At 36.6% G+C, this 14,395-nt stretch overlaps 1 long non-coding RNA gene across 4 annotated transcripts in view; it reads right to left on the bottom strand.

Annotated features, from left to right (window-relative positions):
- Positions 1-14,395, bottom strand: part of LOC131545451 (uncharacterized) — a 65,496-nt gene that overhangs the window by 12,540 nt on the left and 38,561 nt on the right. For 3 of the 4 annotated variants that reach the window (XR_009272433.1, XR_009272431.1, XR_009272434.1), the window contains exon 3: positions 9,212-9,354. The exons of the other annotated variant lie outside the window; for it this stretch is intronic. This is a non-coding gene — a long non-coding RNA (uncharacterized LOC131545451). The remainder of the gene's footprint in view (positions 1-9,211; positions 9,355-14,395) is intronic. 4 annotated transcript variants of the gene reach the window in all.

Raw genomic sequence — 14,395 nt, 5'->3', positions numbered from 1 at the left:
AAATTTACATGTATATATTTATATTCATATACAGGTGCATCTCAATAAATTAGAATGTCATGGAAGAGTTCATTTATTTCAGTAATTCAACTCAAATTGTGAAACTCGTGTATTAATTAAATTCAATGCACACAGACTGAAGAAGTTTAAGTCTTTGGTTCTTTTAATTTTGATGATTTCGGCTCACATTTAACAAAAACCCACCAATTCACTATCTCAACAAATTAGAATATGGTGACATGCCAATCAGCTAATCAACTCAAAACACCTGCAAATGTTTCCTGAGCCTTCAAAATGGTCTCTCAGTTTGGTTCACTAGGCTACACAATCATGGAGAAGACAGCTGAGCTGACAGTTGTCCAGAAGACAATCAATGACTACGTTTACATGGACATCAGTAATCTAATTGTTTACCTTATTCTGAATATTATGATTAAAGTGTTCACATGAGTTGCTTTTAGAATAACCCTTTCATGTTCCCGTTTTACATGTTATAGTACATAGATCGATTAATGGCATGCGTCATTACGTCACCACGCGACGCTATCCGATGTCTCCTCCAAAATTTCACATATAAACATAGTTAGTCTTCGTGATGATGGCATATACAGTTTTGGGCATTTCATTTTTAATTTTATGAAAGCTTCAAGTCCAGTTAATTATTTGTATGTGCATACAGACGACGGTGGTGTTGAAGCTCTTTTATTTGCCGTCAAACGGTTGATCACTGCTGTGTGTATCCTGTCGCAAAATGCGGCGAAAAGTCCTGCACGTTGGTAATAGTTTGATTAAGGTGTTTACATGTCTGTACTGCACTTCAATAATGCAACTAAAATAGGAATACTCCACATGTCTTAATTTGATTTGTGTTTACTTCGATTATGATTTTAGCCGGATTAAGGTCATAAAAAAATCTCTGTTTACATTGTAGACTCTTAATCAGAGTATTGTCTTAATTGTATTAAAATAGGAGTATGTCCATGTAAACGTAGTCATTGACACCCTTCACAAGGAGGGTAAGCCACAAACATTCATTGCCAAAGAAGCTGGCTGTTCACAGAGTGCTGTATCCAAGCATGTTAACAGAAAGTTGAGTGGAAGGAAAAAGTGTGGAAGAAAAAGATGCACAACCAACCCAGAGAACCGTAGCCTTATGAGGATTGTCAAGCAAAATCGATTCAAGAATTTGGGTGAACTTCACAAGGAATGGACTGAGGCTGGGGTCAAGGCATCAAGAGCCACCACACACAGACGTGTCAAGGAATTTGGCTTCAGTTGTCGTATTCCTCTTGTTAAGCCACTCCTGAACCACAGACAACGTCAGAGGTGTCTTACCTGAGCTAAGGAGAAGAACTGGACTGTTGCCAGTGGTCCAAAGTCCTCTTTTCAGATGAGAGCAAGTTTTGTATTTCATTTGGAAACCAAGGTCCTAGGGTCTGGAGGAAGGGTGAAGAAGCTCATAGCCCGAGTTGCTTGAAGTCCAGTGTTAAGTTTCCACAGTCTGTGATGATTTGGGGTGCAATGTCATCTGCTGGTGTTGGTCCATTGTGTTTTTTGAAAACCAAAGTCACTGCACCCGTTTACCAAGACATTTTGGAGCACTTCATGCTTCCTTCTGCTGACCAGAAAGATGCTGATTTCATTTTCCAGCAGGATTTGGCACCTGCCCACACTGCCAAAAGCACCAAAAGTTGGTTAAATGACCATGGTGTTGGTGTGCTTGACTGGCCAGCAAACTCACCAGACCTGAACCCCATAGAGAATCTATGGGGTACTGTCAAGAGGAAAATGAGAAACAAGAGACCAAAAAATGCAGATGAGCTGAAGGCCACTGTCAAAGAAACCTGGGCTTCCATACCACCTCAGCAGTGCCACAAACTGATCACTTCCATGCCACGCCGAATTGAGGCAGTAATTAAAGCAAAAGGAGCCCCTACCAAGTATTGAGTACATATACAGTAAATGAACATACTTTCCAAAAGGCCAACAATTCCCCTAAAATGATTTTTTTATTGGTCTTATGAAGTATTCTAATTTGTTGAGATAGTGAATCGGTGGGTTTTTGTTAAATGTGAGCCAAAATATTCACAATTAAAAGAACCAAAGACTTAAACTACTTCAGTCTGTGTGCATTGAATTTATTTAATACACGAGTTTCACAATTTGAGTTGAATTACTGACATAAATGATAACTTTTCCACGACATTCTAATTTATTGAGATGCACCTGTATATATACACATAATAAATATACACAGTACACACTCATATTATGCAAACAAAACCTTTTATTTTAATCGCGATTAATCATTTTAATATTTCTCTCCATTTATTATGTTTCACTTTTCAGGTTAGTGTTCCAATGCAACACCATCTATCACCACATAAATATATAAACATATATATCTTAAAATTAAGCAAAGCACAAAATGTTTTTAGTAAAATCTGATTATACAGTATAAACAGCAATATTTGCTGAGGGCAAGAATCATTTTTTACAGTGTCGATTATGAAACTGATCAGAAGTGCCCTCTGATCTCACATTACATAACTTGCACAAGCACCATTTATGTTCCTTATTTTATTTAAACTCAGGACTTTATGTTAACCTAGTCAAATTTAATTATTGTGAGTACAGATTTAAGAAAAAAAGGAGCAATTTAAAAAAAAATCAGAATTAAAGAGAATTAAAATTGATTAAAAAAAATCGACATGGACAAAATTACGAGCCTGAAAATATCGATTTTACAATTACAACAAGAATATATATTTGTTTGACTAATACAAATCATGAGAGACTCATATACACTGTTCTTCTGAGGCTTCATCAAAGTGAACTCAGTGAAGCCTTTCATAAGATCTCATAGTTGTTGTATAATAAGCTTTGTATGTCGCTGCATAAAAAGACATCTTTTTATGTGGTCTGACTTTAATACAGGCAGTTACCAGAGTGCTAAGAAAGCAGGAAAACACATTAGTAATTTGTCCGAACAAAGCAAAACTAGACTTTAATGATACTGAACACGCACCAGCAAATTACACACCCGCAAACCAACAAACACCAATTTACTGAATGACACTATTTCTTATAAAAATGCATGGCAAGTCCCACAGATATTACTTTGCAGAAGCAGCAACAGGTCTTTTAGTGTGTTTTTGTGTCATTAGTAAAAAAATTAAAATAAAATAAAAAATAGAAAAAAGTGTAGCACTTTTTACACTAAATGTGCAAAAAAAAAATAAAATAAAATAAAACAGATGTGTATTTCAGCATTGTGTGGGATTAAGATTCTGCTGGAGAGGTTACTGTTGTCAGTCAACCCTGTGAAGTCCTGTGAGAGGACAGCCCTGACTCAGCTCAGCTCTTTCTGCTCCCATGCTGCAAAAGACAGCTCTGACCTGCCAATCAAAATGAATTTGCCCTCAGAGACGAGAATATCAATGACTCAGTGCTTTCAAAGATCACATCGTTCATGTACGGTGCAGCCTGGTTGCCATGCAAGAAAAAGAGAGAGGAAAAAAACAGAGGCCATAGTTTACTCAAAACTTTGTGTTTATAAAAACCATGACAAAAATGTATAGCAAACCCAAGTTGATATTAAACCCAAGTATTGCTGGTTAATAATGCAAAATCTTCAGTTAAAAATGATTACGTCTGACATATTTGTGCCTATTCCCCAATTATTATTAATAAAGTAAATCAACTGCAATACGCCTATGCAGCATAGACGTAGTTTGTTAGTCTGCACAAGCAAATTAGTACCTCTTATTTGCGATCTTAGAAAATCAGAGCCAGAGACACTTAAAGAACAGGGAGGGGGAGTGACATTGACTCAGAGAGGACTGAGTCATGAGAAGTTGTTCAAAACTGATCGCTTGAATATGCACAATCTGCTCTCAAAATCCTCCAGTAGCTCAGAATTATCACTTCACGGTTTTTGATGTTCAATAGCTGCATTTTTTGTTTTGTTTTATGAGAGTCCTAATTGTAACACAAAGCCTGTCAACTAAATCATCTTCCTCTAGACTTTCCTTTGGAGGACTCTAAAAGAGATCTTAAACTGATTAGTTAAGTTAGAATCTGTCAGCATGTCAAGATTTACTCTTATATCTTCATTTAGCCCTTGTGATATATTTGGCTTTGCTTAATCTTGTCTGCATTTGAATAACATGGTACACACATTCCCTTTGGCTAAAGGACAACACAAAAACCTGTTCTTTCCCTTAGGATCATCCACAATGAGCCGACCAGAAATAATCATCTTAAAGCTGTTTGAATATATTCTGTTTTTAACTCTAAACCGAGAAGGGGACTTTTCACATAAAGATTCTAACACCAACTCTAGACGGGTATACCTGTTCCTACTGAGACTGCAAATAGGTTTCAAACTTTTAATCTGCAATTATTGCCCAAGGCATTGACTCACTAAGAAGCGCCATGTTTATCTGACCCAAAATTGTAATTCTACAAATGGCTGGACATCATTCACACAACAGCCAGCAGCATTCAGAGATCTATACGCTGATGCATTGAATTTCCGCCAGACTTTTGACTCCAGAATTGCTGAGTAACAGCATAAACAGGAAGCAGATGCACAAGGGTTCTTCCTAATGCCGCCAAACACCATCAGTGCTGGATCATGGAGAGGTTAGTTTTGTAAAATGTACATTTTCTCCTCTCAGCTGCAAATCAATTTATTATAAATGTGTTTGTTTTTCAAACGTGCCGTTTCAAAATAAACAGAGGGAAATGTCAAGGCTTTTACATTCCCACAGAATTTAACAAAAGACAGCGAGTGTTTCAGCAGTGACACATATTTATTGAGTTAATAGCTATTATTGTATCCCTACGATGCCATGTGACCCACACAGCACCAACTGATGACAATATGACAATTGAACAAAATTTAAGTGTCAAAGCATCTTCGCAGTTACCCAAGCAACAACTACAGAGCAAACAGAAACTGTCATATTTACTTACTTGCCTCCCATGCAGCCTGTATTTCCTCATTGGAACTTGCCAATATAAGCAATGCAGACAGTCCAACAGAAAAAAATAATGGTTTAATAGAGCATGAACTTGACTTACATTTCCATCAGTATAGATGGTATTCAACTTTAAATGGTCAACATGATTAAATTTTCATAGAGAACATCAAATTGATCTGAATACAATCAAATGTTCTTGAACTTCAAAATATAGATCGGTAGGTTCCAGTCACGTTACTTATAGACCAGTCACACATATATAAAGCATATCATATGCCCACGCTAGTGCTCAAGCCTATGTGTTCAGTGTGAATACCAACGGAAGAGAATGGGTCTAGTCCGTAAACATTATTTTTAGTGCCTTTTTTCACACTTGAAATAGTTAAAGGGATAGTTCACCCCAAAATTTAAATTCTGTCATTAATTACTCACTTTCATTTAATTCCAAACCCGTAAGACCTTCATTTGTCTTTGGAACACAAATTATGATATTTTTTTTATGAAATCTGAGAGCTTTCTGACCCTGCATAGACAACGCAACTGACACGTTCGATCCAACTTATTCTGCAAGGTTTGTGAAATTAAATGTTTATTAGGCACTCAAAGATCTGGTTAAATAATACGTATTTACTGAATGCTGATGGTAAACGAGAAAGTATTATATTTGCCTTTCTATTACTAATAGCTCTAATAACTAATAAAGCAATTGTTATAATGGTTTGTTGTATACGTTTTAATTCCTTTGTTTAACATTCTGTCTTTTTATTAGACAGACATCTATCCCTAATAAAAACAACTGTGACAGCAAACAATAGAGTGGGGGAACTATGACGTCACTTTGTAGGCGGATCGGCGGTTAGCATGAAACTGGTTCCTTCGACAAAAAGCCAATGGGATTTTTCCATAAGCTTTTGGATAATCGCAAAAAATAAGCTCTGTGTTCAATCATAGTTCATGAAACTTACACGTTTTGTCCATCAAGATAATCTTCACAAAATAATATAACTTTGATGAATTTTGAAGCCTAAATAAAAGCGCCAGAACTGAAAAGCTAAACTTAGGCTATAAACGAACTACAGCACCACGGTCGCTCACTTTCAACGTCACCACCACCGCGCTCTCGAGAACTGTTTCAAACTTATTTTAAACATGTTCAGTGAAACGTATTTACTCTGTATATGAATTTGAATCCACACTACATGAACCTTTTCATATAAACTGGAATAAATACAAAAGTAGAGCCAAAATAAAACTGAAATGAGACATTAGTAATAAATAGTATAGTGAATAAATGAAATAATCATAACTAAAGGACATTTAAAGCACTTATTTCTGTACATTTCGAAATAAGGTGCATTGAAAGTCAATATATCCTTGATTAATATGAATATTTTAATTAAAAACGTATCCCCGCGTATTTAATCTTTTAAATAACAGCAGAGTTAGCGAGTCTTTGCATATGGTAAGATTAAACTTATTTTAGTGAACAAAGTACCACATTTCAGCTATCATTTTGTTAGGTTGGGTACACAAAATATTATTTTATCCTTGCTTCTACAATCTCTTTCTAACAACTTCATGCGGCCTTACACATTTAATTTTAACGTGGCTTTAAGCACTATGCATCATTAAAGTTTCACTTTCACCACGTAAAGCCAGTAAATGTGGTGTTTACATGTAATAATCATAATATGAATTTACCTTGTGGTACGAACCCAGAGTCTCCGCATCAGTAAACGATAAAACAAGCTTCTTCCCTCCGAAGACATGTGTCGCATTTCGGGGCAAAGCAAAAAAACTAGTGGTGGGCATAGATTAATTTTTTTAATCTAGATTAATCTCAATGTAATCTTGGAATTAATCTAGATTAATCTAGATTAAAATGGCTCATTTGAATTCTGCCAAGTAGATAAGTAAACAACTAGCAGTCATCAAGAATTTAATATTGATAATAACATTGAAGACATTGTATGATTATTCCTTAAAGATAAGGTTTTAATAGTTTTAGTAGTAGTAGCCTATTACGTTCTGCCCAATGTCTTCAAGTGAAACCGAACTTTTATTTTGACGGGTTGCCGTGAGGATAGTTTTTCTCAAATGAAACGCTCATGAAGTGACTCTCAGAGCAGTTCTGGAGATGTTGTTCATGTATTTATGTCCTCATTTAGTGAGACGACAGACGTTAATATCACCGCAAGCGTCATGTGGTCTTCTGTATGAGTAGTGAACAAACCCGCGCGTCTGCGCCATACATTAACACAGAGACGCACAGAAGTCATATTTAAATAGACGTTTTGCGGCTTAATATTTACAAATAGGAGTGGGAGTGTGCTCACTTGTGTGTGCGCTTACGTTTGTGTGTGTGTGTGTGTGTGTGTGTGTGTGCGAACCGGGGCGGAACTCCGCTGTAACGTAGAGACAGAAATGACTCCATTGGGAAGCTTCTTAAAAATAAACTTTCCCTGAAGCAAACCCGGCGGCTTCATAGCTGCATCCATGTTAGCACTCATACACACAGGTTCGAAGACTCGTTCTCGCCCCCTACACATCTGCGCTAAAATATCAAGGTGAAAGTCATCATAGCTTGCGTAGTATAGACCCAGCTCCCAACCCAACTTTGAGAATAGATTAACGGCAATATTTTTTTTATCGCCCGATAAGAGTCTCACGTTAACGCAGCACGTTAACGCCGATAACGGCCCACCACTAAAAAAAACATTGTCAAACAACAATATAAAATGCTGTAAACTATTCATTGGTTATCCTAAAATTAATTGTATCATAAATTATACTACAACTGCAAAATACTAAATTGATATACTGTTTGGCGTGATGACGTTTAATGTCTCCGACAGCGCCTGTAGTGCCATTTAGCAATTTGTTAGCAACCGTCTTTTTTAAGAAACCTAACAATTTAAAAAAATCATGAGTGTGGTGTGACTGGTGTGTTTTATGTCGTAGAATAAAACGTGAAAGTATCTTGAGCTTGTGTGAACCACGGACCTTATTTTAGGGATTTAACCAAAATCCCATTCAAAAAACCCATTGACTCTAAGACGATGGAACCGGAAGTGCTAAAATGCTAACTCGCTTCCGGGTTTTCGCCTACAAAGTGACATCATAGTTCCCCCACTCTATTAAGAGGGAGAACGTGAGCGCTGTGTGCTCAGGTGCTGCAGTTCTCGGTGCTGTCAAAATAAAAGTCCTGCCTTGAACACATTGGCCAAATAGAAAAAGTTATCAACTACTCAATTAAATTTCAAATATCGGCCAATATATCGGCCTCATATATCGGATCGACCACTAGACATACAATTTTCTGTTGCCCCTGTGACAACGCAAAATCTACATCCTTAAAATGAATCTAGAATTTATTAAAATATCTTTAAAGCTCAAATCAGAAGAATTAATGTAACTGTATAAGCTTCACATTTCTGTTTCCATTTACTTCCACTGTAAGTGCGTGAACGCTAATTGTATTCATCATTATGCCACAGATGCTGTTGATTGAGCTGAACCCAGAATATTTCTTCAGGTTTGAAAAAAACTTTTCAAATAGGTCTGTTTTGTGTGAAGGCACTTTACAGTGTTGTATAAGAGAAATGGTTTATAAAGACTCAACTGCTTTAGACCGAGAGTGGGAGCTGAATCTGAACCAGCCCAAAGGGCAGCTGAGAAATCTGCGGCAGCTCTGGCGAGACCCAGAAAAGCCATAATGGAGGACAAATTGAGCATGTAAGTAGCAGTGAGCTCTGTAGTCAACTAAGGATCAGAGCAGCCAACTCTTAAACCCTGCACTTTCAGTATCTGCTCAGAATTTGTGCTCTTTCCCACTGATAAACTATTTAGCTGATCTGTGGTTTCAGCCTGCTGTTTTTGATGTTGTGAAATTGTAGGGGGAGAGTGCTGTGTTTTTACCAGGTGTTTTGAATGAACTGCAACCATTAGGTTGGACACAGGCACCTTATGATGGAGGGCAAGAGGTTGGGAACTACAACCCTCTATCTAACACACACTTCAACAGCAACACGACACAATACAACTATTCCAGTTGCCTAGCAACAAGTGCCTAGCAATAATAAACATACAATAGTCTTTACCTGGTTTGGCATTTTGACTGTCTTTGGGATCTTGCATAAGCCTCAGCATGAGTCTCATTAAGTGTAAGTCAATAGCAGTTTGAGAAGGGAAAGCTGAACAGTTTGACATCTGTGTGTTTATACCTGCTTTGAAACACTGTAGTCTGCCCTGCAGGAAACTCAGCAGGCTGGAAGAAGACAGCTAGAGCAACACTCAATCTCTGCATATATTATATGCACACTGTGTGCACCCAGAAAAAACCTGCTTGGCCCCTTGTAGAGATCTCCTACGAAACCAAAACAGATCAGAAATTGTTAATAAGCACACACACCTAAAAAGAAAAAAGATTGCAAAAAGCTGGATGTGATACTGTACATCCAAAAACAGAAGAAACAGATGCAAGTGTTCTCGAAACCTTTTCGACCTTAATTTGTAGCACTGTCAGGATCAAACTAACAAGGCCGAACTTATCAGTGTTTTGAAGGTTTGGTGGAAGTGTCAAAATAAACTCACTTAAATAAATAAATAAAAACTCACTTGAACATATTGGGAAACTTTTAAACAGGCTTTATGTCAAAAAAAAAAAAAAAAAATCAAACTTCTGTGATGCACTAAACTGCAGCCGCTAAGCAAACAAAGCACTCAAAACAAAACTATTTTATTCACAGACATCTTACTTTGTATGTAAAGCCATAAGCTTTGACCTGACAGTGTCAAAGTGGTGTCTAAAATTACATCTATATATAATTACAAAGCTTTTCTTCAGAGAGATCAGTTTCTTGTTTTTAAATGTGACCTCTTTTGCTCGCTTCAGCTAAAACAAACGAAAAAGGAAAACATTTTCACTTAAAAAAGCCAAACGCTTTGTAAGTGTGCGTCAGAAATATTCATGAGTGCAATTAAAAGTCTCCGAAGGGGAAAAAAACAAGTACAAATCGAGCATATTTTTAAACCGTGCAAATCCCTTGCATAATTGCACCAATAGATGAATTTAACCATAGCCTTCTGAATCCAGGGCAGACTTCTATGAAGAAGATGAGATACGCAGAACTTGGATGCTGCACCCTCGACAACTGAGGATATTATGGGATTGGAGCCGGTTAAGTAACAACAATATGGCATTCTGTGGGGCTGTCATGTTAGTAAGCTCATCTGGAAGCCGGCGGCAATAATTCTGGTGCGTCTCTAAGTGTGCCCTTGCAGGGTACATTGCCCCCTCATGAAAGTAATATGGTTTTGCAAACTCTCAGCAGGTTCAGTTGTAGAGGAGCTTGAGCCAAGCACATTGTTTTGTGATGACAAAAAAGACGAACATGCAGCAGGGAGGGTATTTACATTCTTCATTTTCTCTCTACAGACGGCGAGATTATTGCCTGCCATTATGAGTGCGTTCCAACTGGGAGCAATTTATTTAGATTAAACCTCGCTGTTGTTTCCTTAATGCATTTCAGAAAATATTAAATTGTGTGAGGAAGGGCATGAGCACAAATAGAAGAGAGAGAGAGAGAGCAGTAATAAGCAAAAAGGTGTGGAGCGACGGAGATGGAAAAGAATTATTAGCGCAAATTTATTTTATGGACTCGCAGAGAAATGAAACAATTCTGTTATGATTTTGTCAGACCGAGAGATGCAGTCAGTTCAAGATGGAGGGGTCTCGCATGCACTTCTTCCACTGCGGAAATCATAATGATCTCAATTACACGGTCATCTGTCAACACAGTTCGTTTTCTCCAGGTGTCAACATCTCTGATGGAAATGTCAACAACGCCTGTGTAGATTTAAAGAAAACCTTTGCATTGAAAATGACAAAACGCTCGCGACAGATGCACACTGTTAGGAAACAAACAGGCAGGTGATAGAGCTGGTCAAGTGCTGTTGTTTCCACGGTGAATACTTTCACAAAGAGTCCATTACTTTGCTCACTTCTTGGGACTTCATGGATCCAATAGCTTAAAGCGCTTGACATAATGAAATTCATGAAACAGACCTCATATTGGAAATTACATCAGATGTGTTATGGCTATTACGGTTCCCATATTTACTATCTGAACTCTCAGCCTGAACTCATTAGTATTCATATGTAAAATTCACACATACATTTTTGCATGTATGATTATCCACAAAAATGTATGATAGCATGTAAACCATACAGCATCTATAGCAGTTCCACAGACAATCTAGATATTTTGAATCATATAGATCAGTGGTTCCCAAACCTGTCCTGGAGGACCCCCTGCCCTGCACATTTTGTATGTCTCCCTCATACAAACACACCTGATTCAAATCATCAGCTCATTAGTAGAGACTGCAAGACCTGATTTGGGTGTCTAATAAGGGAGACATACAAAATAACTTCTATTATAGATCCACTCTAAACCCCACCCCTACATTAAACACATCTCAATAAAATAAAACTATATTTAGGTGGAAATATATATACTGACCTTTGTTACATTAAACTCTTATGTCCATATTCATGTAGAAAAATCAACCTGTTAAGCCAACAAATTCAATATTTATTAACATTTGTACATCTGAAAGTTGTTCGTATATGTAAATGCTTACTTTTTAGTTGCTATTTGTAATACAAATAATCTTACAGTGTAATATTTAGAACCTTTTAGATTTATTTCAAATTTAGAACCTATTCAAAAGGTCTGAAGTCTCTTCTGCTCATCAAGGCTGCATTTATTTGACCAAAAACAGTATAATCAGAAATACTGTGGAAATATTATTACAATAGAAAATAACTTTTCTATTTTATTAACATGTTATAAAGTGTGATTTATTTCTATGACTGCAAAGCTGAATTAAGCATCATTATTCCAGTGTCACATGATACAGAATGATTCAGAAATCATTCTAATATGCAGATTTGGTGCTCAAGAAACATTTCTTATTATTATTATTATTGATGATGAAGTAAACTGCTGCTTAACATTTTTTGAATATGTGGTACATTTTTTCAGGTTTCTTGAATAAATTGAAGTTTAAAAGTAATCATGCATTAGAACCAACTCCCTATGGACATACAAAATCTGAAAGTTATACAGCCAGTGTTGCTCTAAATGTTCAGAGATTGAACATCCTGCACTGTGATAAAAAAAGAAGAAAAAAAAAAAAGTTGAGCCAACTTAAAATTAATGCAACCAGCTTCAGCAGATTTTTGAGTTTTCTCAACTTGTCGTTTTAAGTTTAAGTTTATACAACAAAATTTGAGAATTCTTTTTTTTTTTTTTACAGTGCGCATACACACTTAAAGTCTTAGCACTGTCAAGGGGGATATTATTTTACTATATCTCAGTGCGACCTCATTAAACCACATTGCTGAAATCACCTCATGCCAGCCTGCCCCTGCGCCTGAGGCTCAGCTTATGCCAGTCTGCCCCCAGCGCTTAAGGCATGCAGAGAGTAAAGGGCTCTGCTTCATACTGCAAATCGACATCATTCATCTATATCATGGAACTGAAAACCTCAAAGAATTATAGAGTAGCTAGTCTCCTGTTTACAAGAATTAAAGCATTAAATCTTTGTTTCATTACTTGTCTGGAATTGGACAGTCATGTGAACAGAGAAATTCTCTCACTTCAGAGTCTACAGCTTTGAAGCTTCCTATATTCTGTAAAGAGCCAAATGAAAGTTTGGTCCAAACTTGAAAAATTAAGTTTGTCATTTTAAAAATATTAATACAAAAATACTATAACATAAAAACATAAATAAATATATATATAAATAAAAGAAGTCATAACAACTCTGGCTCTAGGCATGTTATAATACTTGTGGGGAATTTAGTTTCCAAGGCAACAGTGCATTCCAGGAGAGCTGAAGGGAGGGGTATGAGTTTAAATATATATTTTTATGAGATTACATAAATGAAAGGTGGATGAAGAACAGGGGTGTCAGGATGATTATGTAAAAACTAGCAGGGAGGGTGGTGGGTCATGTTTTTGGAAACATTTGAAATCCCTCACTGCATTGCTATGAGCACGTTTCTGAGCGTCAGGAAGTACTTCTCTCATTCTATGAATGTTATATATCAGAATTGAAATACTCTTTCAGCACTAAAAAGCACAGCAGCATTATTAAAGAATGAATGAATTTCAAGCACCAATGTGACTTTTGTCTTTTGTTCATCTTTCGGCATAGTTCTTTTTTTTTTTTTTTGGCATAACATTTTATGAATAACTAACAAATTTTTCTTTATAACTTGCTTCACTGGTTTTATATCACATGAGAAAACATAGCAACTGGAATAAACCCATGGTTAAGGTTGTATGTATCTTTGGAATGGTGAAATCACCATCTGTCAGTTATGTCTGATAAACAAGTCAACAGATATGTTTTGCTTATAATCACGTCTTTTGCAATACTAAACTTCTTTAAATTATTTAAAGCACTGTGAATTATTAAATGTTTCTTTGCAATCACTTTTGCTTCTGTCAACCATACATAATGCTTAAACGCTGGAAATGAAATGGAACATGAGTCACATGTACAATATGTTGAACATTATATATAGGGCAAAATAGTGTTTATGTTCGCTTTGTTTCAGAACAGTGCTAATTTACATATGTCTTTCATCTGTTTCATGCTGTGAGAAATTAAGTCAACACCAGTATCCCCGAAAAAAAAAGAAAAAGAAAAAAAAAATAGAAAGACACATTAACATCAGAGACAGACAAAGCAAAAAGACTCCTTTATGATCCGTATGTTAAGTGGCCAGGAACAAACAAGGCTTCATGACTTGATTTAAATAGCCTGCCATTCCAATCAAATGCAAATGACCCACAATGTGTCATCACATCAAAACATTTCACTTTCCTTCATCCATTATGTGCTATCTGCCTTTACCTTTTCTAAATGCTAGTTTACCTAATCAATTGAGGGTAGCTATAGGTCTAACTACTATAGTATTGGTCTGCTCTTTTTGATCTCTATTGAAGACCCCAGATGGTGAATCCATCTTAGTTGTCTACCTGCACTAGATATATTTTAGGGCATTTAGGTTACAATGTCTATGAATACTACAGTCATCAGTATCCGTCAGAGCCTAGCATGTGCTGCTGTGTTAAACAGATCTGCCAGAAGAAGAGCGAGTAAATAGACTCGGCCTGGGACTCACACAGATTCCGCCAGACCGAGCTGAGAGTTTAAGTTCGCGAAGGCCCTCAGGTAGGGATGTATTAGCTGAACATTGCTGATACTACGAGTTTAGAATGAACAACAGCTCTTGTAAGGTCAAACTCAGGTTTTGTAGGCATTTTTCCTGTTCACTAGAGTTATATAATGAGATAACATCATCATTCCACATCCTGGACACGAGTTCC

The sequence above is a fragment of the Onychostoma macrolepis genome, chromosome 08 (assembly GCF_012432095.1).
Source record: "Onychostoma macrolepis isolate SWU-2019 chromosome 08, ASM1243209v1, whole genome shotgun sequence".
In the NCBI taxonomy this organism is placed as follows: domain Eukaryota; kingdom Metazoa; phylum Chordata; class Actinopteri; order Cypriniformes; family Cyprinidae; genus Onychostoma; species Onychostoma macrolepis.
This window is presented reverse-complemented; position numbering and strand designations above follow the sequence as displayed.